Source organism: Lutra lutra, chromosome 6 (assembly GCF_902655055.1).
Source record: "Lutra lutra chromosome 6, mLutLut1.2, whole genome shotgun sequence".
In the NCBI taxonomy this organism is placed as follows: Eukaryota; Metazoa; Chordata; class Mammalia; order Carnivora; family Mustelidae; genus Lutra; species Lutra lutra.
Genome location: NC_062283.1, coordinates 27,441,073 through 27,468,597, shown reverse-complemented (window position 1 = coordinate 27,468,597; position 27,525 = coordinate 27,441,073). Strand labels below are relative to the sequence as shown.

The 27,525-nt window shown below is 40.9% G+C and overlaps 1 long non-coding RNA gene across 1 annotated transcript; it reads right to left on the bottom strand.

The window, feature by feature from the left end:
• Positions 1 to 271: 271 nt before the first annotated feature.
• On the bottom strand, positions 272 to 27,496 carry LOC125102818 (uncharacterized). The gene is made up of 3 exons (XR_007128202.1): positions 27,287 to 27,496; positions 6,828 to 6,920; positions 272 to 376 (listed from the first exon to the last, which is right to left on the bottom strand). It is a non-coding gene; the product is annotated as an uncharacterized LOC125102818 (long non-coding RNA).
• Positions 27,497 to 27,525: the final 29 nt, after the last annotated feature.

Below are 27,525 nucleotides of genomic sequence, written 5' to 3'. Positions count from 1 at the left end.
GAGAAGCAGAGTTCCAGAGAACTTTGCCTCTAGTATTCATGCAGTCAGGGTCAAATCCAGTAGCTACCTCAAACCACAACCTCATAGGAACAGTCATGGCCTTGCAAAGAACTGAGAAGAGATAGTTTGGTGAGACCACATCCACCAGAGGTTATGCTCACATCCTAGCCACCATGCAAACAATCAAGCTATGAGAGAAAAATCAGAGATGTTAAACAACAGAACAGACATAGCCTTTCCAATCTCACAGAAGCTGTCAGAAGACATGGGTTTGAAGAGGTAATCTTTAAAATGGGTAGCAATCTCCATTTCCATTGTATTTTTCCAGAAATAATCCATTTTCATTCTACCACTCCAGCAAATTGTTTGTGGGTATCTACAAAAATATTAAGTGAACAAAAATATTGATGGGAATTATACATAGCAACTTCAGAGCAGTAGCTAAATCTCATAGAGGTTAGTGGTGGCTAGGCAGATGGACATCTGTTCTATTAGTATCTGTATGTTTAAAGTATTTCATTAATAAATTTTCACCGAAGAAGATATATGGATGGCAAATAAGCACTACAAAGATGTTCTAGATAATCAGTCATCAGAGAAATTAAAATTCAAACTACAAAGGATTCCATATACCTATTAGAATGTCTAAAATAAGAAAGAAAAAACCTAACAGAAATAATGTTGGCAAGGATGTAGAGCAACCAAAACCCCCATATGTTGTTGGTAAGAAGACAAAATGCTACAGCCACTTTGGAAAACAGTTTGCTGGTTTTTTATAGAGTTAAACATGCACTTAATATATGATCAAAATAACCTACTTCCAGGCATTTAACCAAGGAAACTGAAAACTTATTTTCACATACACATGAATTAACTTTAAATGAATTTTTTTAAGTAAAAGAAGTGAGACTCAAAAGCTACTTACTGGATGATTCCACTTACATGACATTCTGAAAATGGCAACAAACTATCAAGACAGAGAAGAAATCAGTGGATGCTGGGGATGAGAATGGGGGGGAAGTTTTGGGGAATGATGGGACTGTCCAGACTCTAACTGGTGGTGGTTACCCAATTCTACACCAGAAAGAGTGAATTTTATGCATGTAAGTTTTTTTATTAATATTTTGTATTTTGTAATATTTTATTAATATATTGTATATATAATGTATTAATATACATCAAAAGTAGTTAATTCTGGTGGCTTCAGATCTCAGAAAAATAATTTTCCCTTCTGAAGAATGTCATAGAATTCTATTTTTCTAGTAGCTAATATTCCTAGAAGAACCAAATTTAAATTTAAAAAAAAAAAAACAAAGGAAAAGACAGAAGTTGCTGTCACTAACAATTTTTGCAGAGCTTATACATTTCAAGGTCAAGAAATAATCAGAAAACAGAAGCAAACTTCTAAGCAGGCCATGGCAGAGTACCTTGAGCAGATTACATTGGAAGACACCTCAAAGATCAAATGTTAGTTTGCTTGTTCTTTATAGATGTGGAAGCTGAGACCACATTTGAACAGTATTAAGTTGGGCCTGGACATCAGCTCTTTGAGGCCATGACTGCCAACTAATGTGCTGTGGGATGGGGTGGGGCAGAGAAAGGAAGGAGGAAAGTGGATTGCAGGGGACAAGTACCCCTGAGGTGTCTACCTAGTGCTGTTTTGCATCCAACATCAAACCCTCATGTTCCTTTCTCCTTCCTTGGCATTTCTATCTTGCTGAACAAAGTTCAAAATGCCAAAACCCAGTAAATCTTCAGAAGCTCCAGCCAGGTATTCTCAAGAAAAGTCAAAATTCCACATTTTCCTTGGCCCACTTACCTGCTGGCTTCCCCAAGAAGTGTAGAAACAGAGCTTTGGTTTGAAGATGCGGTGAGGACCCTAGCCATTCAACATTTTCTTTCCACTTTTATAGTTGGAGCTGCTGCTGGTACTGGCTTTGTCTTCCTCATTCTATATCCCCAGCCACCAACAAATGGTGTGAGATATCACTGATAATCAATAAAGATTGGCAGAGAAACTGGGCTTGCACTGCTGTACTTGGCTCTGCCCCACAAGTGAAGGCGGGGAGGAGATTCCAGAGATATTAAAAGATAACATCTTTTTGGGGAGAGGTAACTAATCTTAGATGGATTATTTGTGCAGGACCTCAGGTCACATGCACTCAGAATCTTTTATAGTTAAAATGAGAATTCCCTTAATTGTGGAATGAGCAAAATGATTTCTAAAGAGAGTTAATTCAATTCACTTTGGCCATCAAGAATACAGAGACCCTTTCTTTGTTGTGCTGTATCTGCTATTCCTTATGCCAGTGGGGTTGTCTATGAGACCCTCCTAGTTGTGCAAGGCAACAAAGACCAATGAAGAGGTAGCTATCCCATAGCCAATGTGAGTGGTTAGAGATCAGTGACTCATTCCTCCACCAATGATCATTTTTCATGAAGACTTGATCAACTGTCTGCTTTTACAGGGAAAACGCCCAGGTCAAACACAGTTCTTCAGTTATTAGAAATGCTGTGTGGTTTCCCCAAAATCCTTGGCCTTATTCATTGGCATAAGCTGAAATGCAAGAGGCAATTTGCCCACACGCTGGCCTCATTTGTTTTTGATTAACATTTATTTTGGGTTAGAAAGGGAAAGAAATAAATTTTTATGAATACAAGGTATTACGGCCCTTGTTCAGGTTTGCAAAGTTGCAGAGGCAGCACTTCTAACTCCAGAGTTTCAGATGGAGTAAAGCCAGTAGGCATTGGATGCCACTTTGAGAATCATAGAACTAAATTTTGCATATAGGATTGGGAAGCCCTCCAGGAAAGAGCCCATGCTCTTTGACCTCTGGGACCCAGTAAGGGCCTGGTCGTGGGCTCCTGGCTCAGGAAACAGTTGTTCCATGAATGAAACTGCAAACACTTGGTGGTGGTCACACATGTGAGCATCTGCTTTTGGGCTCCACAGTTATATCAGTTTGTTGCCACGCATGACTTCTGAACTAAACACTCTCTGCTGATTTGACCCCGAGTGATATTTGGCTGTTTCTTCAAATCAATTTCACTGGCAACTACCATGAATATTCAAAAGAACATGCTAAAGTCTGCTCTGGAAAGCATTCCAAAGGAGGATATCGGGCTCTGAGCCAGGTACAGAGTATAGGGATATGAAGGAAACTTGGACTTTAATCTTTTTTTTTAAATACACATAACATAAAATTTACCATTTACCATTTTCAACTGTACAGTTCAGTGGTATTAAGTACATTCACATTGTTGTAAAACTGACACCACAGAAGTCTTCTCATCCTACAGAACTGAAACTCTGTATCCACTAAGTCTTCATCCTTCGCCCCACCCCCAGCCCCTGGCAACAACTATTCTACTTCCTGTGTCTATGACTGTGACTACTTTAGGTACCTCATGTGAGTGGAATCATACAGTTTATGTCCTTTTGTGTTTGGCTTATTTCATTGAGCACAATATCTTCAAAGTTCACGCATGTTGTAGCATATGTCAGAATTTCCTTCTTTGTTAAGATGGAATACTATTCCATTATATGCATGTATCACATATGTTTATCCATTTATCCTATAATGGATAGACACTTGGGTTGCTTCATGTTTTACTATTGTGAATAATGCTGCTATGAACATGGACACAAATATCTCTTCAAGGTTCTGCTTACATATCTTTTGGCTATATATCCAGAAGTGGAATTGCTCAATCATATGTTAATTCTATGGGTAATTTTTTGAGGGACCACCATACTGTTTTCCACACTAGCTATACTGTTCTAAAGTTCCATTCTTAGTTCATTTGGGCTGGTATAACAAAATACCACAGACTAGGTAGCTTACAAACAACAAACATGTATTTTCTCACAGTTCTGAAGGCTGGGGAGTCCAAGATGATGATGCTGGCAGACTTGATGCTGTGTAAGATGAAAAAAAATGGAGTCATTTATGTCAAAGAGTTTTAAAATGGAGCTGGGAACCCATGAAGGAGATGAGCCTTATATATGTGCTCCCAGGAGGAACCATGAACTTCTGAACTGGGCCAAACTTCACATATTCCAAGGACTCAGCCCAAAATTTACACCTGTAACTTTCTACAGTAGGAAACTTTGCTTAGTGACAGTCTTAGCAACCAATTATATTCAGTCAAGATTAGTTTTTTGCAGTCAATACCAATCCAAATTCTTTGTAAATAACCTCAGCCATAGCAACTTCTTACTATACATGTCACCAGAGGCAAGGGAAACAAAAGCAAAAATGAATTTTGGAACTTCATCAAGATAAAAAGCTTCTGCACAATGAAGGAAACAATCAACAAAACTAAAAGGAAGCCTATGGAATGGGAGAAGATACTGACAAATGACATATCCTATAAAGAGTTAGTATCCAAACTCTATAAAGAACTTATCAACTCAATACCCAAAAAATAAATAATCCAGTTAAGAAATGGGCAGAGACATGAATAGATATTTTTCCAAGGAATATATCCAGATGGCTTACAGACACATGAAAAAATGTTCAACATCACTCATCATCAGGGAAATAAAAATTAAAGTCACACTGAGATATCATCTCACGTCTGTCAGAATGGCTTAAATTAACAATGCAAGAAACAACAGGTATTGGCAAGGATGTGGAGAAAGGGGCACCTTCTTGCACTGTTGGTGGGAATGCAAACTAGTGCAGCCACTTCCTCAAAATGTTAAAAATTGAATTACCCTACAATCCAGCAATTGCATTACTAGGTATTTATCCAAAGACTACAAAAACACAGACTTGAAGGGGCACATGCACCCTGATGTTTATAGCAGTATTATCAACAATAATCTAATTATGGAAAGATCCCAAATGTCCATCATGGACATGATGTGGTGTATATATACAATGGAATGCTACTCAGCCATTAGGATGAATGAAATCTTGTCATTTGCAATGACATGGATGGAGCTAGGGTATTATGCTAAGCAAAATAAGTCAGCCAGAGAAAAACAAATACTGTATGACTTCACTCACATGTGGAATTTAATAAATAATGCAAATGAACATACGGGAGGGGGATAAAAAGAGAGAGGGAAACAAACCATAACAAAATCTTAAAGGTAGAGAAAAATTGAAGGTTTCTAGAGGGGAGGTGGGCAGGGGGATGGGTTAGATGGATGATGGGTATTAAAGAGGGCACTTGTTATTATGAGCACAGGGTGTTGTTTGTAAGGGATGAGTCAGTCAATTCTACTCCTGCAACCAATATTGAACTGTATGTTAACTGGAATTTAAGTAAAAACTTGAAGAAAAGGGGCACCTGGGTGGCTCAGTGGGTTAGAGCCTCTGCCTTCGGCTCAGGTCATGGTCCCAGCGTCCTGGGATCGAGCCCCGCATTGGGCTCTCGGCTTAGCAGGGAGCCTGCTTCCTCCTCTCCCTCCTGCCTGCCTCTCTGACTACTTGTGATCTCTATCAAATTAAAAAAAAAAAAAAAAAAAAAAAACTTGAAGAAAAACAACAAAACAGAGCAAAACAAAAACCAACAAATTCTTTTTAAATAATATATACTAGTACTCCCCTGTGTCTTTAAAAACCCTTAACTTTGGGATGCCTGGGTGGCTCAGTGGGTTAAAGCCTCTGCCTTCAGCTCGGGTCATGATCCCAGGGTCCTGGGATTAAGCCCCAACTCATGGAACCCCGCATCGGGCTCTCTGCTCAGCAGGGAGCCTGCTTCCTCCTCTCTCTCTGCCTGCCTCTCTGCCTACTTGTGATCTCTGTCTGTCAAATAAATAAATAAAACTTAAAAACAAAACAAAAACCCTTAACTTTTATTCCCCAAGGAATACCCCCTATGTGGGTTGCTATCCAAATCTGTGTTCATAATTTCAATTCTGAGACCCCAATCATTGCTTTATTTTTATTTTAGCTCTGCTTCTTTTCTTGGAGACATTGCCTAGTGTGAGCTTCCTGCTTCATAGACAGCTGTCTTCTTGCTGTGTCCTTACATGGTAGAAGGGTAGAGGGTGCTCTCTGGGGTCTCTCTTACAGGGACACTAATCACATGAGGATGGAGACCTCATGACCTAATCAAAGGCCCCACCTCCTCACACCATCAGCTTGGGGATTAGGGTTTCAGCATATGAATTGGGGCGGAACCAGGCATTTTTCCTGTAACACACCAGGATTTTATTTTCTTTAAGTTAGAGACAGACAGATGTAAGATGCAATTTTAACCAAATAGAGTTCTTGGAAAGGAGGGGTGTGTGCAGTGACTGCAGGAGCCCAGAGTCAGTGCACCAGTCTGCAGACATTTTCAGGGCAGGCTTCATCAAAGACAATGTGTCCTTAGTCACATTTTGTAGGAGGGCACATTGGCAGGAGACAGTGGTGAAAACAAACACACTGCATGGACCTCCCCAGAGTTGTGTCCAGAGAGGGACCCCTGCATTTTGTCCCAGGGAGCCCCAGCAGCCAGTGGTTGCCATTCTTCCGTGATGTCAGGAGAATCCTATTATATGAAATCTCCAGCAACCTGGCAAGAGTTAGAGAGTTCAATATTCCTTTTGGACAGATTGGCTTTGGGTGGGGGGAGGTCAAGGAAAGGAGATCTAGGAAAGTTAACTAAAAGGATACTGATTGCACTCTGCTGTAGTCAGCGCTCTGCTGATGTGAATTCAGGCTGCTTTGAGGATAATAAACATAGCAACATATAAAAAGCAAGTATTTACAGGTATTAGTTTATCAGTTCATGAAAATAACTCTGTGGAGGTACTATCATCATCCCATTTTACAGATGGGATGATCAGCCTATTTTACCGATGGCCAGAGAGAGGTCAGATAAATTACCTAAGTTCAAACAGTTTTTAAAGAGGAACTCAGATTCAACTCCAGGCAGTCTGGCCCCAAAGCCCATGGTCTTCTTGCACTTTTTTGTCCTCTCTGCAGGACAAAAGAGTATTAAACAACCAGACAATTGCCATCAAGGTACTTGCAATGTAGTTGGGGATATAGATAACAAAGAAACAAATAAAGTAGCTATGATATATATATATCATAATATATATTATAATATACATATCATGATATTGTATATTGCACATGGGGTGGTAAATGTTTTCTATAACATTCCAGATAGTAAATATTTTAGGTTTTGTGGGCCAAGATGGAAAACTGAGGATATTTTGTAGTCACAGGTACTCAAGGGCACTTTTGGAGTGTGAAAGCAACCACAAATATACAGGAAATTGAGAGAGCATGGCTCCAACTGAACTTTATTAGTGGATGTTAAATTTTCTATGTTTTATGAGACTGGGCACCAGAATGGGGCTGCTATGCTGACTGGAGATGACTCTTACCTTCATTTTTGTCTTAGATTTGTCTCTATGTGATATTATATAAAAAGTCTGCAAACTTCAGCTCATGGGTCAAATTCAGGCCACAGGATTTGATTTTTTTTTTCAACCATTAAAAAACCATGAAAACTATTTTTAGTCCCTTGGTGTTGGACTTCATTAACCACTTTTCATTACTGACAGTGGCACCAGGAATTGCCTTAAACGAACCTATCTGCTCAAAGTGTCAATACAATGACTTTTAAATCATTTATTATATTTCAAGCATATTTTGCCATAGAGAGGATAGCACAGTGAGCCTATGAACTCATTACCAGCTCCAATAATTCTCTAATCATGGCCAGTCTTGTTCCATTTGTGAGCATCCCACTGACTCCTAACCCCAGGATTGTTTTGAAATAAATCCCTGTCATCTCACTGAGAAATAAGTTAATTTTAGAAGCATGCAATTCCTCAGGGCACCTGGGTGGCTCAGTCTGTTAAGCATCTGCCTTTGGCTCAGGTCATGATCCCAGGGTCCTGTGAATGAGCCCTGTTACTGGCTCCTTGCTCAGCGAGGGTTCTCCTTCTCCCTCTGCCTTCTGGTTGCTCATGCTCGCTCCCTCTCACGCAGTCACTCTCTCTCTCAAATAAATAAATAAAATCTTAAACACACACACACACACACCCCTGAAAAACCTTTTATTTAACATAAATACATCATGAAGACCAATTGAAGATTATATTAAAAATCTATCAGTTTGCATTGTTTAGATTCATCTGGGTTTACCAGAAAAAACATAACCTTAATATTCCCTGATATAAATGCACCAAATACATTCTGCTGATCTAGTTGCATTGAAAATCAGATTCTAGTGCATATTCATTTTCTAAAAATATGGCCAAAAAGAGCATCACGCAATATTAGAAAAACATAGGAAATTTAATTTCCCAGGAGAGCTCTATTTATCTGCTGATAGGGGTGTAACAAAACCACTCTCTGCCAAAGTTGGTTGTGGAAACTGAAAGAAACTCAAGGAAAGAGTGTTTGGAGCAGCTCTTCTGAAAAGGCAGTTACAACAAGATGGACTCAATATAGCCACCAGGCAGTGTAGTTGAGATCAAAATCTTCTGTAATAATTAGCACTTTTTAACCTGTAAACCATGACTTGGGTAATAATGACGTATCTAAAATTTGTCCTGAACATTTCACCCAGCAAAGCACTTTTACTTTTACTGCATGTATTTATTTCTATCCCTTGGGGTTCACAAGAGGAATCTTGTATCAAAACATAGGTGCAGTTCAGATCACAGCACATTCTTTCAAACTACCGGTCTGGGCACATCCCCAGACATGGGAAGCAGGCTTCCATTCTGCAGGTGCCTTGAGAAGCTGGGTTGCTGGTAAGGCTATAGACATCCTGCTATTTATGGTTTGGAAGTATTGCCCTCACATTGCTTAAGACAAAATTAACTTCCTCTCATGGAAATCATTCAGGGCGTTGACAAATGCTCTGGTTCTTCACCTTGCAAGCACCAGGTAAGACTGTACTCCCTTGTTATCTTTACAGATTAGCACAACCATATTCCTTACTTTGATGGATGAGGTGTGAGAACAAGTGATACATGTTACCTCCAGGTAGGCCAAGAGCTAATATGCAGTAGCCACAGTCTCCTTTCCCTAAACAAGGGGATCCTGGAAACTTGTGTGTGGACAAGGGCTTCTTCCACCTGTTGCACCAGTGGCCATCATAGCCAGGTTCTGCTGCCAGCTGCCTTGGGATTCCTTCCTCTGATCCTATTGCCCTTCCAGCCCAGCAACCCATGTCCTGCTCCTGTCCTCAAGCTGCAGAGAGTTGCCCGGTTGAGCTCCAAACATGTGGGGTTTTTTGTTTGTTTTGTTTTGTTTTTTGTTTTTTGCTTTTTGTTTTACCTCTTATATGCTTAGGGAGGAGATTAAATGAGTCCATCAAACAGGGGGGTTTGAGGAGGGCAGACAGGGCTGAGTGATAGTTAGCTCCAGACCTGCCTGCCCTTCGTGCACTAGGAAGAAGATGCATTTGCTGTCCTTCCCTCTGATTCTTTAAACGAATCTGTTGGTTTGGTTTCCATTCTCTGTTAGTACTTCCTCCACACCAAGACATGCCACCACAAGGATCTCTCATAGATGTAGGGTGGCCACCACCCCAGATTGCCCAGGACTGACTGAGGAGGTTCTGGGACTCAGGAATTTCTATTTTGTTTTAAGATTTATTTATTTATTTTAGAGAGAGAGTGAGAAAGAAAGAGAGATGAGTGGAAGGGGTAGAGGGAGAGGGGTTCTCAAGCAGACTCTGCACTGAGCACAGAGTCTAACTCGGGGCTTGATCTCAAGATCCTGAGATCATGACCTGAACCAAAACCAAGAGTCAAACGCTTCACTGACTGCCATCCAGGTAATCCAGGAATTCCTGTTATAAAAATGTGAAGGTCCCAGGCCAATCAGAACTAGTCAGTCACTCTTTTCTTGTGTTTATGGCCCCCATCACTGCATTTGTCATAGGCATAATTAACTATTTCAACCTTCATATTCCTTTTCTTCCCCCTTTAATATGCCATTTCCTTTGCTTCTTTACTTGCTCCCAGGTTGTGGTTATGCAATAGGAAAAATGGGAAGAATAAATGCTAAGTGACCTTCTCAGGTAGCTTATATTCAAGGAATCAGAGAAATTGAGGGCAAGATTAGCCATGTTCTAGAACTTTCTAACAGGTGAAAGTTTGGTGGAAGTGCTAAAGGGAAGGGAAGACTTCTCAAATCCCCTGAATTACAGTAAAGGGCCCTGGGAAGGCTTTCATTCTCTGACAGTACCATGTCCATACTAGAATATTCTGCAACTAGGATTTCTCAGCTGTGCAGGATGACCTATCCCACTTTGCCCAAGACTGAAGGACTTCCTGAGACATACTCTGGCCTGCCATAAATCCTTTCCTCCAATCTCTTTCAATCCTCTACTCTCAAGAATGACCTCTTCATTGTCCAGCATCTACTATTCTGGTGGCAGAACCAGCCTCTCCAAATGGTGTGGCCCACTAGTCACATCCTGTTTGCAAATGTTTGGAGTGCAGGTGGGAGGCAGGTTCAGAGTAGACTAAGACACATGGGCCATGTGTGCCTGGCTGCCTTCTGGGAGAGGCCCAGGTCTGAGGACAGGCAATGAGTTTAGCAGGCAGGAGCAGGTGTTTCTGATTTTCCCCTTAGTGACTCCCCTGGGGCAGGTTATTGCAGCTCTTTCCAGATGTGTCCATCTGCAAACAGTGCATGATGAAGTCAATGCATGGAATAAGATGGAATTTACTTCAGGGAAACTCTAACCCCTACCACTACTACCAGCTGGAAAATACCAGTGAGAAGTACTCCTGCCTGTGGACCTAGGGTGCTGCCCCAAGCAGGCAGCTTCCCAGTTTAGGACTCCACTAGGCAAAGGTCTGGCCTAATTCCCAAAGATGTAGGACCACCCTTTGTTCTGTCCCCATTCAAGCTCAGGGACTCTCCTCTTAGCTGTGGGGTCCTGCCCATATCTTCCATGTGCTTCCCATCAGCTTCTGACCTAAGATCCACCTGTATGCAGGAAAGCAAAAAGGGAACCCCCAGGCCACAGCATGTGGGAATGGAGAACAGATGCCCTAACTTCCTTGCCTTCATTGATAGGGTGGATTCTGATACTGCCAACTACTTTCAGTGTCCAACACCTACCTCCACAACTGACCTCCTCCCTCCCTCCCCTGCCTCGCTCTCCACTCCCCATCCTACATCACCTCCCAGACACTTGCTCATGATTCTTGTCTCAGTGTCATTATCTGGGGACAACAGGCCCTCCCTCAGTCATCATGGATGAGTCTATTATTGGGTCAGTGTATCTAAAGTTTTGAGAACCTATTTTGTTTTTCATTTTTAAAAATTTTATTTGTTTATTTGACAGAGAGGGAAAGAGAGTGTGTACAAGGAGAGGGAGCAGCAGGCAGAGCAAGAAGTAGACTCTCCACTGAACAGAGAGCCCAACATGGGGCTCGATTCCAGGACCCTGGGATCATGACCTGAGCCAAAGGCAGACCCTTAACTGACTGAGCCACACAGGTACCCTGAAAATGTATTTGTATATTCATATTTCACAACTCTTGGGAAAATAAGGTTCATAATTTCACTGCATTATTTGTGAAATACTCTATTCTAAGTCTGTCTCTTCCAGGCTTCATCCCCACCGTCACCTCCTAATTGCAAGGAAAGCCATTCTTGTCTTCATGTTCCCTCATCAGAAACTTAGTTCATTTGAGCTACTATAACACACTTACCACAGACTGGAGGGTTTAAACATTAAATATTTATTTATCACATTTCTAGATGCTGGTAGTTTAAGACCAAGGTGCCAGCTAACCTGGTATCTGGTCCCACTCCCTGTTTTGTAGACAGCTCTTTTCTCACTGTCTTCAAATGTATCCTCAAAAACTTCTTTGAAGGGCACTAATCCCACTCATGAAGGCCCCAATGACCTGATCACCTCTCAAAGACCCCATCTCCTAATGCAATCACATTGGGGGTTAAGGCTTCACCATCGAAATTTGGGGGGGGACAAATTCACTCCATAGCAAAGACTATTCCTCTTTTGGGAGGGTGGGGGAACCAGGTGGTGGGTATTAGAGAGGGCACGGATTGAATGGAGCACTGGGTGTGATGCAAAAACAATGAATACTGCTACGCTGAAAAGAAATAAAAAAATTAAAAAAAAAAGTTTTTGTGAAGAAAATGCCATGGCATCCTCATCCTTTCTCTTGCAGTTCTTAGCACAATTACAGTGGCATTAAAACTGTGTTACTAGGGGTGCCTGAGTGTCTCAGTCATTGGGCATCTGCCTTCTGTTCAGGTCATGGTCCCAGTGTCCTGGGATCGAGCCCACACTGGGCTCCCTGCTTGGTGGGAGCATGCTTCTCCCTCTCCCACTCCCTCTGCTTGTGTTCCCTTTCTCACTGTGTCTCTATCAAATAATAATAATTTAAAAACTGCATTACTAAACTCTGAGGCCCAGGAGTGCAGGGCTTTCTGTTGGCTCACATAGTGCTTGGTACAGCATGGGGACTTAAATGGCTTTTGAATAAAGAAATGAATGAAAATTTAGAACACAATCTCCCATTATATACTTTCTAACACAATAAATATTTTAACTTTCTTTATACCTTTCCCTTCATTGTCCATATTCATGCATTTTTGCATAGCTGGAATTGTAGTATAAATCATAACTATAATTTTATTGTCTGCTTCTAATATAATAAACATTTTCCATTTTGCTACAGTATTCATAAAATGTTATAGTGATATTAAGTACCATATTTCATTACTTAATTCTCTAACATTTACATTGGCTCTGTTAGATATATTCCTGTATATCAATATTTATTTCCAAAAGAATACATTTTCACAAGTGGAATGATGGGTCAAAGGCATGCCCATTGGAATGATTATATATACATATTGAGGCTTTGCTTTCCCCAAGGGTAGGATGTCTTCTCTGAGACCATCACCTCCACCTTATCTTGGGGTGCTTCAGATTTTCCCTTATAGACCTACTTCCTCTGTTTAAATGGTATTGCATGGTTTTCATTAGTGTCCTTATTTATTTATTTTTATTTTTGGACTGTTTTTCACATGTTTGTTCTCCCTCTTCTAATAATGACGATATTGCAATACTACTACTACTATTGGACTAGCTGCAACACACAGCTGACAAAATACCTAAATGTACTTTATCTTCCTTGACCCTAACAATGGACTCTGAGAGGGTAGGCAAGGCAAGTAGGCAAGAGGCAGAAAACTATTGCTAAGATAATAGCTGATTGCTAGTAACTGGTAAGACCAAGACAAGAATTCAGTTTCTCTAATTCTTAGTTCACTGGTCTTTTTTTTTTAATTTTCAACATAATTTATGCATGGTAAATTATCAAAGAATAAGAGAAGGCCTACAATGGAAAGAAACAGTCCTGGTACATCTTCTCCCCACAGGCGTGCTTCCCAGAAGCTATATTTGGCATTCTTTCACCTATCCTCCTGGCAAATACCTCCATGTCCCTCTGTAACATTCAAGCACCACTGTTTTCTGGGTTATTAATGTTAAGCAGTGTTCTACTGACTTCCCCAGTGGACTGGACCTGAGGATTTCTTTTATTAAACCTGTCCTATGCTCACTCACTTTCTCCTATTGTTGCCCCTCTATTTCTAGTTCTCTTACTGGTTAGCTCTCTAACTTTAAAAAATACACTTGTATTTCTCTTTCACTGAGCTTGGGAAGGAAGATTTCATCCTCTCCTTTGCAGCAGGCAGAGATCTCCTCCAGCTCCTCTGTAAGCTGCATTGTTATTTTATGTGGGTAAATCAAATGCTATACTACCAACTCTGTTCAGTCACCATAGTTAACTCCTGGCACCTCAGTTGACAGAGCCATGGTGAGGACCACTCTTGCAAGCCATGTCAGGTGCTTTCTTTTTCAGCTTTTGGTTTTCTTAGAATTTCTAGCTGACTAACTGGGAGCCCAAACTGAAGCAGACAAAGTGGGGGAAGTGAGAGAGGGGAAGGGGTAAAGACTTTTAAAACCCAGTCTTATATTTCATCTCCCTGGGGATCCTTAGAGATGAGCAATAATGGAGCATGTTATTGAGAACAGAGCAAGTTAAGGTCCAGTTGCGTGCTGTGTGAGGAGGGCAGGCCTGGCTTGCTGGGGTCTCAAGCCCTGTGAAGTGGACAAAGCCACATCTCAGACCCATACTTCTGCACCCAGAGAATGCAAGAAATCTACAGGTAGGAAGCAGTTTTCCCCTAATGCTGAGGGATCAAGGGGGAAAGTACGTATTACTGTGAGAAACATTTACAAGAGAAATGACATGGCTTTTTGAACTTCAGCTAATAATAATAATGATGGGAATAGGGACATTCTACAAAAATGTCAAAGTCATGAAGACAAAAGACATACAGAACTATCCGAGTTTAGAAAAGGCTTAAGACAGGTGATAATGCCTATGAGATCCTCGATCGTACTCTGGGCCAGAAAAAATGATTTTCTTCCTTTCTGTAAGGAACATTAGTGAGATCATTGCTGAAATTGGAATATTGTCTAGAGTTAAGATTATAAGATATTAGTTCCTGATGTGGATAATTATGCTGTAGTTATGTAGAGAATGTCTTTGCTTTAGTTGTAGTAAACACACACTGACGAATTTAGTGGGGAAGGAGGGCAATGTATGCAACATACTTTCACTTAGTTCAGAAAAAAATTATATGTAGAGATAGAATGCTAAAACAAGAAATAAAGTATTACCATTTGGGAAACTGGATGAAGGGTATATGGGAATTCTTTACATTATTTTAGCAACTTTTTTTTTTTTGCAAATCTACATGATTTCAAAATAAAATGTTAAAAAGCAACAACACAAAAAGAATTGGATCCATAGCTACATAGATATTACTAAAGGTCTATGAATATATAGCAGTATCAAGCACATAGTAGTTGAATAAGTAGTATCCTATATACATTTTACTGCTATTTTAAATGTATATGATTCTGTTGTGATAGAACAAATGCAAGTTTATTTATAAATGCTACTGAATTCATTTTAGCTCCTTATTTTGTAGTTCATAAATCAGTGCATATTTAAAAATATATTTTACTGCTATGAACATTGGGGTGGAGGAGGATCTTCTTGTCACTACATCTGTCTCAGTGGGTTTACCCCAAAAGTGCAAAACTACTCAGTAGTGCAGGGTCATACAGTAGCTCTATTTTTAATTTCTTAAGGAATCTCCACACTGTTTTCAAAAGTGACTGCACCAATTTGCATTCCCACCAACAGTATTAGAGGGTTCCCCTTTCTCCATATCCTCTCCAGCACTTGTTGTTTACTGTCTTGTTGATTTTGGCCATTTTAACTGGTGTAAGGTGGTATCTCAATGTGGTTTTGATTTGAATCTCCCTGATGGCTAATAGTGATGAACATTTTTTTGTGTGTCTGATAGCCATTTGTATGTCTCCACAATTGCCAAACCGTGAAAGGAACAAAGATGCCCTTCAACCTATGAAAGGATAAAGAAGATATGGAGAAGGGAGTTGAGGGAAATTGGAAGGGGAGGTGAACCATGAGACACTATGGACTCTGAAAAACAATCTGAGGGTTTTGAAGGGGCAGGGGGTGGGAGGTTGGGGGAACCAGGTGGTGGGTATTGGAGAGGGCACGGATTGCATGGAGCACTGGGTGTGGTGCAAAAACAATGAATACTGTTACGGTGAAAGTAAATAAAAAAAATTTAAAACAAAACAAAACAAAACAAACAAAACAAAAACAAAACAAAACAAAACAAAAAATAGAAGATATGGTCCATATATACAATGGAGTATTATGCCTTCATCAGGAAGGATGAATACCCAACTTTTGTATCAACATGGATGGGACTAGAAAAGATTATGCTGAGTGAAAAAAGTCAAGCAGAGAGAGTCAATTATCATTTGGTTTCACTTACTTGTGGAACATAAGGAATAACACGGAGGACATTGGGAGATGCAGAGAAGTGAGTTGGGGGAAATCGGAGGGGGAGACAAACCATGAAAGACTGTGGACTCTGAGAGACAAAATGAGGGTTTTGGAGGGGGAGAGTTGGGGGCACAGTGAGCCTGGTGGTGGGTATTGTTGAGGGCATGTATTACATGGAGCACTGGGTGTGATGCATAAACAATGAATTTTGGAACACTGAAAAAAATTTTAATTTAATTTAAAAAATAAAAGAAATTTTTAAAAATCTAAAAATTAAAAATAAGACTGGGTAAAATTTCCTTAAAAATTAAAAAAATAAAAATATATTTTAAAGGGGAGTAAGGATGAGACAGGAATGACAACACTTTTATCATTATTAAGGCAAGGTGATGGGTACACAGAAGTTCATTGTATTATTTCTAGGTGTTTTCAAGTATGTTTCAAATTTTTCCATAATATAAAGATTTCGAATTTTTGAGATTTGGATGTGTTTGACTTTGTCAAGAGCAGCAGTATGTGCTGTTAAGGAAAAGAAAGAATGCTTTTCTGGTGATGCTTTTGGAAAGAGTGAGGCTGAGGTCACTGGATGTTTTGGAGCCCATCTCTAAAATGGGTATGTCAACCACTGCCCTAGACAGAGGTCCAGGAAAGCAGCAGGCTACAAGCATCCAAGAAAGTGTTTTCAGTTCAAGCGTGGGGAAGACTGTCTAACACAAACTATATCAGTGCAGAACCTGCCAGTGCAGAAGTAGTGAGGGAAGGGCCCAATCCACCCCAGAAGAAAAGCCAGGAAGTGAAATGGGTCTTGATGGAAATGTTTTGACCAGAATTATGAAAAGTGAAAACTAATGTCAAGTGTAGATATATGAAAGTCAGTGCTAGAGAGACCAGAAAGGGGGGAAAAATCGTGCCTGTTTTTTTTTTTCAAATGACCAACTTGAACAAGAATGCAATGGAAGAAAACAAAAAAGCAGAAAATAGAGGAAAGAGTGGTAGGGAAAAGGAGTGTGGAGATGAAGGTTCTCAGGGCCCCAGCACTGCCAAGGCCCTTGTAACCACAGCCTTCTAACAAAGCTGAATCCATACCTGGAGATAATAGCCATGTTGGGAGCAGTGAGGCAAAGCAGAGCCTGAGACATCACATGACAACCTCAGTGTACCAGAGCAGGAATGCTGGCTATCACACAACCATCACTAATCCCCCAAAGCAGAAGTGAGACAGAAGGGTGGGGGTCAGGACATAGCTTGCACTGCCCAGGACTTGCCCAGCAGCAGCACAAGCTTGGTGAACGAGGGGACAGTCTCAGGAGAACCCTGTGGGGGCAATAATGGTGTAGGGCTGGAGGGGCTGGGAAAACAGGTAGGAGCTGTGAAGTCCAGTGACCCTTAAAATACCAGAGACATCGTAGAAGGCAGAGGAGATGGTTATATGGATCACAGAGTGGGATGAAATTTGTCTGACCTAGACCCTCAGTGTAGCATCCCTGTCCAGGGACAATTCACCCTCATTCACCCTCATTCACTTTTTCTTCAGAAAGGGCAAATATTCCACCTGGGACAACCCTCTTTTCATTCAAGGATTCAGATTATCAGAGTGTTTCCTTTCCTTGAACTGAAACTATCTCTTTCCTATACTTTCAATCCACTGGACTAGAGTCATTTACTCCCTCTACCATGAAATACTCCCCGATTACTCAGCCCATAATATTACCTTAGAAACCAAAACCAAATGCTCCTCTTGGCCCTTGGAACCCCCACCAGGATTAGTAGCTTTTATTTAGCTTCTGTGGCATTTGACTTTTCTTGGGTGGCTCTCATGTCCCCCACTTTGAGGTAAGGTCTACATTTGTATTGTCTATTGTATTGTATTCTGCCATTGATTAGCAGAGTGCCTGGAATGAGCAAGTTAGCCTTGCTGTGCCTCAGTTTCCATCATCTAGTAAATAGAAGTGATAGATAGCTCATGACTCACAGAGCAGTTGTGATTTATCCCAGGCTATAGCAAGTGCTTATAAATGGCAAGTTCCATGAGCAGCAGCACGACATGCTTTCATCCACTGAACAAACAGGGCCTAAGACATGATCATAGCCAGTTTCTGCTCTCTCAGCCCCCATCTTGGGGGAAGACTGGAATCTGTAAGGCAGTGTGGTGAGCCACAGAGGGACCCAGGAGCTTAGATGGACATGGCACAGCAGATTTTCAGTAGGTGTTTAGTGAATTGATGTGATAACATGCTCATCAGAGTTTTGCTGAATGAATGTTGAATGAATTTGAAATCAAAGACCAAACCACAACACCCATGAAGAGGAAATGAGAGGATGGTTCTAGAGAGAGTGAGGGTTACATCGTAGAGAAACAATGGAAAAGCAGCCAGTGCTCTGGGCGGGGCTCAGAAACCCCAGACTGAGTGAAGTGTGCTTAGAGTTGTTTTTGTTTTTCCCCTTTCAGATGACAGTAGTTACTTTTTTTTTCCTTTTTCTGATTTTTCAGAGTTTCAAGCAATAAATTAGGGGATTCATAAGAATCACTGTAAATAAACAAAATGGAGAACATCTTTTGCCTGTTAGCTGGTAAAGTTGGTTTCTGTGGTTTTTAACTTTGGTGTTATGAAATAGAGTCTTTGGAACAAAACAGGTATGAGGGTTAAAGAGTCTCGCCCAGGAGCTCAGATTCAGGCCTTTCCAAAAGCCACTATAGGAACTGTTCTAGGAAATGATTTAAAAGAAAAATGGCAAAAACGAATTGACAATGACAAGCATATCTTATCCTTAACACAGTCTAGCATTGTATTAAAATTGGAGATTCAGACAGAAAAACTGCAGGGACAGTCAGTCCTTCGGGGAGCAGTGAACGTGGTCTGGATCCTGCTTTGTCTCTGGCAGTCAGGAAAGTCCCCTCCAGATCTGTGGCCCTCTGGCTTGGAGTCATCAAGCATTTAGGGGAGCTGGAACTTTGGGACTCAGACTAACAGCTGGATATGGGTTTTGGCACATCCACCCCTCCAGGAGGGGACAGTAGGAATTTCTAGTTGGAGCAATGACAGCAAAGGGATTTGGGGCACAGGGGGATGGGGGAGACGTTCACTGTACATGTTGGTAGTGTGAAAGTACTGTGGTCACCATGGGCTTTCAGAAGCTAAAGTGTGGACAGGTTGGAAGAAGAGTGGTCTGGGTGCAATGAATGAGGTGTGATTGCTCACTGCGCAGCTGGGAGAGGGAATGAAGGCAATAGCCCAGGCAGGGCCACTCAGAGCTGCTTCCCTTGCAAGGGAGCTTCCTATTTAGGCCAGATGGGCCAGCGTTTCTACCTGTGGGCTCCCGCTGCCTCCATTCAGAAAGCCCATCTGCCAGGGAACCTAGCTCAATGCCAGGTGGCATTTTTTATGGAAATATTTGGAACCTGTTTCTTAGACTCCTACCTACATTTTTAATGGAAATATTTGGAACCCGTTTCTTAGACTCCTACTCCTACAAAAAATTCCTGTTTTCCCAGACTCCTGGGCTTCTGAAACCTTACTGATCTCATTTCCAGGACCTGGCCATATGCTTGCCTGGCCAGTGCTATAGCCTTCTAGGTGGGACCTCTGCCTGTCTGAATGAGCTCCTCATCCTTTCCCCAGGCCAGCCTGCCCTGGCTCACTGCCACACAAGTCCCTGCAAGGCAGATGCTGTTTGGAAGGATGGAGAGTGTAGATACCTTCTGCTGGGGATGGGAGAGGGGACATAAAGATAGAGGATGCTCCTGGTATTTATCATCTATGTACAGGCAGTGGGAGGACTCTGAAAGGCTCTGAGAGGGGAGCCAACATGGGAGAAATTCTTGTGGTTACAGCACCTAGAATGTTACAGAACAGATAGAATTTAGTAATAAGGAGGACATGCAGATACGAATGATAATAATGAGAAGTCTCAACCTGGCCATGGACTCCACTTTCATCATCACCTCAGGGCGCATTATTCTGTCCCCAAGCTCCAGCCACTCCCTTTCTCTGTGTCCTTGACCATTCTTGGCTCATGTTAAACTTGCTAACTTAGGTTGAGACATCCACATGCAGGCATCAGCTGGGCAGTGAGCCTCAGTGGGGAAACATTTACTATGTTAGGCATGTGGTCAGTGGGTAAGAACACCCATTACCTCTTTTCACTTATCTAGGACTTAAACAATCTTAAAAGAAAAAACATATGTACACACACACACACACACACACACACACACACACACACACCAATGCCCAGCCTTTTGAATAGTCGAGTTCCACTGGGAGAGTAAAAAGTTTTAGTGGAAATAATGATATAGCACTCATGTTTCACTGGCATTAAGCAGCTGCTGCAAGCCAGGTGCCCGGAGAGAAGGGGACTGCGTCTGAGCCTGACTCAGTGGCAGGAAGTGGTGTGTTTCCATTGCAGAGCTAAAAAACAAGGTGGTTTGAGGAAAGGCTTGCGTGTCACTGGCATTTCCCTGTTGTGTTTATGAAATAATGTGGGAATAAAGCTTCGGGGTTACTCTAATCTTGTCTTTTACAAGAAACCAAGAAGCCCCCAGTGGAACACCGGTAGGGGGCTGTGGCAGCCCCGGGAGGTACTGGGGAAACCCGAAGGCGCCTGGCTAGGGAGGGAGTGGGGCACCACAATATGCAGCAATCTGAAGCCCTATTTTAGGGATGAAGACAGGGGAACCTCTTTGTCTGGTTGTTTCCTTCTCTAGATGGGCAGTGTGGATGCAAACAGCAGGCACTCTGTGGATGACACTGAGTGTCCAGGCCAGGGAGAGGCATTGGGGCCTCAGGGAGGCATTTTAGAAGATGTATCTGCATACATGAAATGTGGGAGATGCCAGTGTCCCTTGAAACATACTGACTACCTGGAGTACGCCATTCTGTGTGTACTGGTGTCATGACAAGACTCTTACTGAAGTTGGCAATTTTGCCAGAAACCAGTTCCTTATTCCAGAGGTCATTCATAATTTCTACTACATGGGGAGAGAACTGCATTGAAAAGAGCTTTCAGGCATCCGACAATGAGAAGGATTGACCCAGTGATGGTCCGAATGGTTTCCATACCAGTGAGAGTTCCATACCAGTGAGTTTCCATACTAGGGCTGTGAGGCAGTCCTTCTCTCCCTGGATGGCAACCTTCACCAGAATTTCCTAGTCCAAGCAGCCCCAGAAACTAAGCTGCCTTTGAAGTGCCATGTCAGGGGTTCATTTCTATATTTAAACCAGAGAGAAAGACAATGAGCCAGATGAAAGGGTGCCTAAAAACAACAAACACAGAGGAAGCAACAGTGCCTGCTAGTCATGCGTCTGTGGCCAAGCCCTGATGTTCCACTCACCTGTTTGGGTTGTGATCAGGCAGCAAAACAATGGGAGAAAAAAATCCCCACATTTTCACAAGGAGGTTTACTGGAAAATCTTCTAACAAACAGAGTCAGAAGTATAAGCACAGCAATCTTGAAACCACCTTCTCATCATTCAAATGTTGTTTTCAAAATCGTCTCTCTCCTTGGCTACTGTCTTGGAGGACTTACCATCGAGGCTTGGTCACAAAGTCCTCTCCAGAAGCCACACAATGTGCCTCAAGTGCTTTGGGTTGAATTGTGTACCCTCTGCCAAATTCATACATTGACCCCGTAATCCCCAGGATTCAGAATGTGACTGTGTTTGAAGGTAGACTTTTTATACAGGTGATTAGGTTAAAATGAGGTCATATGGGTGGGCCCTAGCCCAATAGGACTGATGTCTTTATAAGAGGAAATTTGGGACACAGACACACACAAGGGAAGACCATGTGAAGACACATGGAGAAGATAGCCAGTTATAAGCCAAAGAGAGTGGCTCTTAAGAGAAACCAAACCTGCCAGCACCTTGATCTTGTACTTCTAGCCAAGGAACTGTGAGAAAATAAACTTCTATTGTATGAGGTACTCAGTCTGTAGTCCTTTATTATGGCAACTCTAGCAAATTAATACATTGCCTTTCTAGACAGTCTTTAAAAAAGTAAAAGAATAATGGAAATCAGTGAGACCCCTCACTTTATTAATGAGGGAACCAAGGTTATATCACATAGGGCAGGTTGAGTTTCCCCCAGCCCCAGAAGATGAACGCTGTTCAGTCTAAGCCAGTTGCAGAGATCTGTCTTCTTGCCGAGACATGGCCTAACTGTAGTCTTGTCTTCTTCTGAGAATGCCTCACTCAAATAAAGACATATGAGATATAACGTTCAATGATTCATTAGTTGAGCATAACACCCAGTGCTCATCATGTCACACTATATAAAAAACTAATGATGTACCAGATGTTGGCTAATTGAATTTAAATTAAAAATAAAGACATATGAGACACAAATGTTCTCTTCTTTTTCTTGCCCCTACATTCTCCCTTTGTTTATAACAGGTGTTCTGGGACCTTGAGGGACCATTTTAAGAGGAAAAGCTACATGTTGAGAATGACAGTAACTTGGGTCCTTAATATTGTCACTGGGTCACTTATAATCAACCCTAGAGTTGCCACCGACAGGCTTCTCATTAAGTGAAATAATAAATGCCATTGCTTTTTCTATACATATAGCATCTGGGTTTCTTTTTATTTGCTTTTGGTAAACAAGCATAGCAGTCTTAAACTCAGCTGAGACAAATCTGTACTGATTCCATAGCCAGCTATTGGTAGTTCTGGAGTAATCAACCCCACAGGAGTGTGAATGAGACCAAAACCTGACACACACTCCAGTGACATGAGCTGAAGGCATAAGGCAGCCCTGAATTATGTGATCAGAGTGTGTCATTGGTGCAGGGGTTTGTATGACATCTTCTGGGTCCCTTCAGTAGGACTTTGGGAAAATCACTTAAATTCTCTGTGCCTTGGTTTCCTCCAATATGAAATAGAGGTTCCAATATTACCTGCCTTATAGAGTTCTTGGGAGGATTAAATGAATTCATATGTGTTAACCAGTTTAAGTAGTGCCTGGTCTATACTAAGTGCTATTATGTTGGCTATTAATTGGCTCTTTGCTGTTGGCCATTTCTTTTCTATTGTAAGAAATAATTAAAGATAAACAGAGCTGAAATTTACTGGACACCAATTATGTCCCAGACACCATACAATGTGCTCTATAAATTGTAATCTCATTAACCCAACCTGGTCGTTATTCTCTGAGGCCTGCTTTTAACCTTGAACTACCCAAGAGTCTTTGTCTTTGGGTCAGTTTCCCCAAAGACTCCAACCATATCTCTGAAAGAAAAATGGAAGTTTCACCTAACTCAGCTTTGACAAATGTGCAAATGCTTCAGACAATATCCCAGAGACTCCTGCCCGTGGCCATTTGGACATCTCATGGGGATAATCCAAACCTTCTCCCATGCCCTTACACCTCACCCTGAAGTGGAGGGAGTAGGGCAAAGGACTCTAAAGCCAAAAGGGGGCCAGAGTGGGGCAGAAATATCATCCATCAGATTGGAGGGGGAGTGCCTGCTTTGGGTGCACTCTTTGAGTCCACCCATATCTCTCCTCATCCTTCCATGTGGCCAGAGAAAATGACCCAAAGGGGATTTCCCTTGTTTGTCTAAAGGGGATCCCCCTCCCTTGAAGAGTCAAACAAGCTGTGCAAGGAAACACAACAAGATGTCTTAGCCTGCAAATATTAAAGGCCATGCATGGTCCTGGCCATATCCAAGGGAACCTGGAAATGTTCCTTACTACAAAGTACATTTTCTGGTATAGCATTCCTTGGCAAATTCCAGGACCTCATCATGCCAGGCTCTCCACAGAGTTACATCTGACACCTGTACAATTCAGATTTCCAATAACAACTCCAAACACTTCTGTGGTCATGTCACTGCTCTGCTCAGAAACCTCGAAGTGCTCCCTGTGGCTCAGTGAATTAAGTCCAGCCTCCCACAGGATTTTGAAATGGCTGAGGCAGGATTTCTGGCAAGGGGTCAGACATGCTGTGGGCTATCCTCTGTGCACAGAACCCACCGGAAGAGACCTCATCCTATAATGCCTGCTATTTATGGCCTCAGAGCAAGACAGCTCCCCTCAGGGCCAACCAAGAAAGCTGCTGCTGTTTTTGTCAGGAGGTCAGCCCCACTGGCTCAATGAATGGAGAACACTGATAAGTGCTGACCCTTCTTGCTTCCAAGGTCCTCATGTAGTAATCCCATAACCAGTTCTCAAGCCAAGGCTATTCAGAAAGAAGGCACTGGGGGATGAATGCATTCTGAGCACTTCATAGATGTCTTCACTAATCATTACTCCAACAGCATGAGGGTGGAATTACTCTATTCAGTGTTTAGGTCAGGCTACTCGATAATGTTATTTGGCAAGGGCCATGTGAGGAGCAGAAATGGAATTTGAGCTGAGGTTTGACTCCAAAGCTAGTGTACTTCTGCATCTACTGAAATGATCATACAGTTTTCCTTTTTTGCCTTTTGATAAGTTGAACGACACTGATTACTTTTCAGATATTGAACCAAGCTCTCATTTCTGGTATAAACTCCTCTTGGTCATATTTTATCCTTTTTATATGCAGTTGACCTTGAACAACATAGATTTGCATTATGTGGATTCTCTTACATGTGGATTTTTCAATAAATACAGTATGCTGTAAATGTATTTTCTCTTCCTTATGATTTTCTTAATAAGATTTTCTTTTCTTAAGCTTACTTTATTGTAAGAATACAGTATATAATACATAGAACATACAAAATATGTGCAATTGACTGTGTATGTTATTAGAAGGGCTTCTGATCAAGAGTTGGCTATTAGTGATTGGGTTTTGGGGAAGCGAACGTCATATGCAGATTTTCAACTTGCATGGTGCCCCCAATGCCCATATTATACAAGGGTTAAATGTATTGCTGGATTCAATTTGCCAAACTTGTATTAAGGATCTTAGGGTTAATGTTCATGAAGAATATTGGTTAGAAGTTTTCTTCTCTTGTAATGTCGTTATCTGGTTTTGGTTTCAAGGTAACATGGGTATTATAAAATGAATTGGGAAATGTTCTCTTCTATATTTTGAATGGGTTTTACATTCCAAAAGAATTTAATTCTTTAAATGTTTTATAGAATTCACCAGTGAATTCAACTCTCAACTTGGAGGTGTCTTTAGGTGGGAGGATTTTAAACTTTGAATTCAAATTCTTTGGTAGATGTAGATCTACTTAGGTTATCTAATTCTTTGTGCATGAACTTTGATAGTTTGTCTTGCAACAAATTTACTCATTTCATTCATGATATCAAATGTATTGGCATAAAACTGTTCATAATATTCCTTATTATCCTTTTAATGACTGTAGAATCAGGGGAATATCTCCACTTTCATCCCTGACAATGGTAATTTGTGCCTCTCTCTCTTTTCTATACCATTCTGGCTATAGATTTATTAATTTTATTGATTTTTTTCAAACAGCTACATTTTGGTTTTATTAATTTTTTCTATTACTTTTGTTGTTTTCAATTTTATTCATTTTGGCTCTCATATTGATGATTTCCTTCAGCATGTTTGCTCCGGATTTCATTTGCTCTTCTTTTCTGTTTTCTTAAAGTGAAAGCTTAGAATATAGATTTGAGACCTTTCCTATTTTCTTACATAAGCACTTAATGCTATTCATTTCCATTTAAGCTCTGCTTTAAACGTGTCCCACAAATTCTGATATAACATATTTTCTTAGTTAAAAATATTTTTTTCAGTTACCTTGTTATTTCTCTTTGACTATATGGGATATTTAGAAGTGTGTTGTTTAATGTTTTATACTTTATCTTGGTGAATGTTCCATGTGCACTTGAAAATAATGTATATTATACTGTTGTTTGGCAAAGTGTTCTAAAAATGTCAATTATATGAAGTTCATTGGTAGTATTATTCTGGTTCTCTATATCTTTATTGATTTTCTGTCTATTCTGTCACTTATTGAGAGACAAATGTTGGAATATCCAGTTACAACTATACATTTATTTCTCCTCTCAGTTTTAACCCTTCTGTTTTATATTAATCAAAAATTTTATTAGGTACATACACATATAAGATTACTTCGTCTTCTTGATGAATTGATCCTTTGGTCATTAAATAATGTTCCCACTCATAATTGGTAATAGTTTTTGTTCCAAAGATTACTTTGCCTGATATTAATATAATCATTCTAGCTATCTTTTTTTTTTTTAAAGATTTTATTTATTTATTTGACAGAGAGAGATCACAAGTAGACGGAGAGGCAGGCAGAGAGAGAGAGAGAGGGAAGCAGGCTTCTTGCTGAGCAGAGAGCCCTGATGTGGGACTCGATCCCAGGACCCTGAGATCATGACCTGAGCCGAAGGCAGCGGCTTAACCCACTGAGCCACCCAGGCGCCCCATCATTCTAGCTATCTTTTGATTACTGTTTGTAAGTGTACCTTTCTTTATTTTTATACTTTTGAGTATCAATGTCTTTATATTTTAAAGTGAGTTTTTTATACACAGAATATAATTGGGCCTTTCTTTCTTTCCTTCTCTCTCTCTCTTTCTTCCATCAGCAATCTGTTTTTTTAATCAGGGCTTTTGCATTTATTATAATTATTGAATAAGGTTGGATTTAAATCTATCATCTTACCAATTGTTACTATTTGTTTCATTTGCTCTTTGTTCATTTTTTTTCCTTTTTTCCCTGCCTTCTTTTGGATTGAGTATTTATTATTCTACTAAAATAATCTCCACTGTTGGTTTATTAATATCTTTAAAAAGTTCTTTGTTAGTGGTTACTTTAGTGTTTATTATATTAACATATTCAATTTTGCATGGTCTACCTTCAAATAATTTATCACTTACATATAATGTAGGATTTACATTATATATTTTATACATATACATAAGATATTTATACAGAAGATATTGTTCCTTTTTTGGGTTTAGACAGTCTTTTAAAGCAATTAAAAATAAGGAAAGTGGGATTTGGTGAAAGATGGCAGAGTAGGAGGATCCTAAGCTCAGATAAAAATAGAAAATACCCATAGCAGTGTAAATAACCCAGACAATGACCCCAAAATTGGCAAAACAAACTCTCCACAGCTAAATGTAGAGAAGAGGCCACATCAAAGAGGACAGGAAGGGCAGAGGTAGGGTCAAGGGCTAAACAGATACATGGGACTGTGCATGGGAGGGAGGAATGCTACAGGTTCAGGGAGGAGAAAGAAATAGATCCTCACACTGAGCACCCCAGGCATGGAGAAGATGAATCCACAAAACATTTGGCTTTGAAAACAAGAAAGCCGCAATAATCAGTGGGGCTTAACACCTGGAACTTTGAAAATCAGTGGGTTCAGCTCCAGAAGAACTGGGAGAGTAGACTCTCTAACCTTAAAGAGACAGCATAACAAAGAGCCCCACAGAGATACAGCATAGAAGCAGCAGTTAGAAAAACATCTGGGCATACAAGAAGGAGAGTGATTTACTCACCTTAGAGCATGTGCTGGGGGTGGGGGGATCATTGGGAGACTTTCTCAAGAACAAAGGAACTCGTGGGTGCCATTTCTTTCTCCTGCTTCCTAGATACACAGACACCTGTGGGAACCAGGACACCAATACTCTCCATCTAGTGTGCTAGCAGTGTGCCTTACCCTGATGTACATCTTAAGATCCACCCCTCCAACATGATAGGCCTCAGGAGGAGTTTTGGGCTGCTACACATTCCCTCC